Source organism: Bison bison, unplaced genomic scaffold (genome assembly GCF_000754665.1).
Source record: "Bison bison bison isolate TAMUID 2011002044 unplaced genomic scaffold, Bison_UMD1.0 scf7180017863883, whole genome shotgun sequence".
Lineage (NCBI taxonomy): Eukaryota > Metazoa > Chordata > Mammalia > Artiodactyla > Bovidae > Bison > Bison bison.
In genome coordinates this window covers 27,768-30,818 of record NW_011494455.1, presented here as the reverse complement: position 1 = coordinate 30,818, position 3,051 = coordinate 27,768, and positions in this window count along the sequence as shown.

The following is a 3,051-nucleotide window of genomic DNA, read 5'->3' as shown; positions in this document are numbered from 1 at the left end:
CTGCAGGGCCTGCCAAGGACACAGCTTCCCCTGAATATGCAAATGGATGCCTGACATGTGTGCTTTCTGAGTGCAACTTATTTAAGTAGGAATCAGCCACAACTGGGTCAAGGTTTGCTATTCATTTTGTGTTTGACTTAATCTGGAGTTTTGATTTTATGCTGTATTGTGGACGGAACTGTGAGCTAAGGTTATGAGTGAGAAATTAGGTTTGAGTCCCAGTCTATGGCTTTGATGAGGCTATTAACCTCTCTGCTCCTTGGATTGTCTCTTTATCTATCATGCGGAGACCTTCATCCCAGTCCTGCCTACCTCTCATGATTTAGGGAAGATCCATTGTGATCACTGGAGAATAACTATCAGTGTCATTATTATTGCTTAATTAACCACTAATAACAACACTAAAGGGGACACTATCCTACTGTGACTGTTCTCAGCACCCACTGTTCTGCCATGGTCCTAGAGGGGAAGCTTGTTTTCCAAATGGCAAGCTCTGTCTTTTAACCTGAACTCATTCTATGAACCATCCCGACAGCTCCTACTATATCCTGCAGGCCACCCCTCTCTTCCCACAAAGACATCAGGATCCTGCTCAGATGTCCTAATGTTTGTCCCTAAGGGAAAAGGACTCACCTCTCTCTCCTGGAGCCTTCAGAACACACTGGGGTGAGGCAGACCTTCTACACAGAGCCTGTGTCAGTAGAGTCTAAGTTAGTCTGAGGAGACAAAGTCTATCGGGAGGTTTCCATGATCCAGACTTAAGGTTCACATGCTGATGTTGGGAGCAGTCTAGAAGATACCCAGGTTGAGTTAGAAAAAGATCATGGTAATTCTGTTTACTTTTTAGAGGAACTACCATGCCATTTTCCACAGTGGCTGTACCATTTTGTAGTCCCACCAACTATGGCAGGGTTCCAATTTTAGCACTTCCACTGACACTTGTTATTATCTGTTTTTTTTTTTTATAATAGTCATCCTACAGATATGAAATGGTAGCCCATTGTGTTATGATTTGCTTTTCCCTAATGATTAGTGAGGTTGAGTGTCTTGTGCTTATTGGCCATTTAGATTCAAATCTTTTGTCCATTGTGAATTGCATTATTTTTGTTTTGCTGTTGTAGTCCTTTACGTTTTCTAGATATTAATCTCTTATCAGCAAATGATTTTCAAATGCTTTCCCATACTGTAAGTTACCTTTTCATTCTCTTAATAGTGTCCTTTGATGAACAAAAGATTTTTATTTTCATGATATTCAATTTATTTATCTGTTTTTCTTTTGGTGCCTGCACTTTAGATTTTGCAATGATTTCTTGGCTATGATACCCCATGTCATGAAGCTTTTCCTCTATCTTTTCTTCTGAATTTTATAATTTCAGATCTTCTGTTTAGGTCTTTGGGCCATTTGAGTTAACTTTTGTATATGGTATAAGAGAATATATTTATTTTGTATGTGGATATCTAGTTTCTTCAGTGCAGTTTATTGAAGCATCAATAATCAATCTTTACATTTTTAATTGAAGTATAATTAATAACTTAAAATTGTATATATTTAAGGTCTACAGCTTAAATATGTATTTGGTGTACATCTACATTGTGAGATAGTTACCACAATCAAGTTGAGTATATCTATTACCATTTTCTTTTTTTCTTTTTCTTTTTACCATCAAGATACCACTTAAGATCTGTCTTTAGCAGATGTCAAGTCTATAACACAGTGTTGTTAACTATCAATAATTCTTAAACACCATCTTATGCAATTCTCTGGTGACATCAAATATGCCCTACTTCCTGGTTTCCTAAATAACACTCTCTGAAAGTTTTCTCCCTCTTATTATGTCTTCTTCTGAGTATCCTTTAGTGTCTAGTTCATCTCTTCCTGGCCTCTTATGGTGGAGTCTCTTCTCTAGCTGTACTCATTCTTTAGGTGATTTACTCATTTCTCATGGCTCTAACTATTCTGTGATGAATCCCAAATGTCAGTCTTCAACTCAGATATCTTTCCTGAACTTCAAATTGGTAAATATAACTTGCTAACCTGATATCTGGAAAAGGGAAAGGCTACCCACTCCAGTGTTCAGCCTAGATAATTCCATGGACTACAGTCCATGGGGTCACAAAGAGTCAGACATGAATGAGTGACTTTCACTTCACCTGAATCTATGCCTGAATATCTAATATAAACGTATATTTCCAAGCTCACACATCCAAAACTGAACTCTGATTCGGTTCCTTTCTTCCTCTACCCTTGTAAACCTGCTTTAATCTCAGTATTTCCCATTGCACTAAAACCCTTCTAATTCACCCAATTCCTCAGGCTGGAAGTCTCCAACCTCAAGTTCATCATATTCTCATAACCCTACATCCAGTCCATCCATTAATAAATCCTACCTCCTTCATCTTCAAAGCATATTCCAAACATAATCACTTTTCATTGCCTCTACAATTAATCCTCTGACTCAAACCATCATTTCACTCTTTGAATATAACAATAACTTTCAAATTAGCTTCTCTCTTATATCTTTGTCCCCCTATATGTAGAACTCAGGGTAGAACTTTTAAAACTTAAGTCACAGCATAACAGAATCCTTTTCAAAGTCATCCAATATCTTTCCACCTCATTTCAAATGAATTCTAGTTTTCATCATGGCTTACCCCCTATTATCTGGTCCCTGGCTACCCTTCCCAATTCCTACCTTCTCCTCTTAATCACTTCACTCTAGCAACTGTCCTGATTCTGTCCCTCAGATTCACCAATCACATTTCAGACCTCAAGACCTATCCATCTGCTGGTCCCTCTGCCTGGTGCACTGTCCTTCATACAGATGTTCACATGTCTCATCCAGATCTCTACTTAAATGTCACCTCTGCAGAAAGGCCAACCATGACAAATCTATCCAAAATTGTGCTCCCTGTCATTTTCTATCTTCTTATCCTATTATTTTCTTCTTAACACTTATCAGTACCTATTTGCATCATATATTATTTTTAAAAAAATAAAAAGTCATGATCCAGCAATCCCACTGCTGGGCATACACACTGAGGAAACCAGAA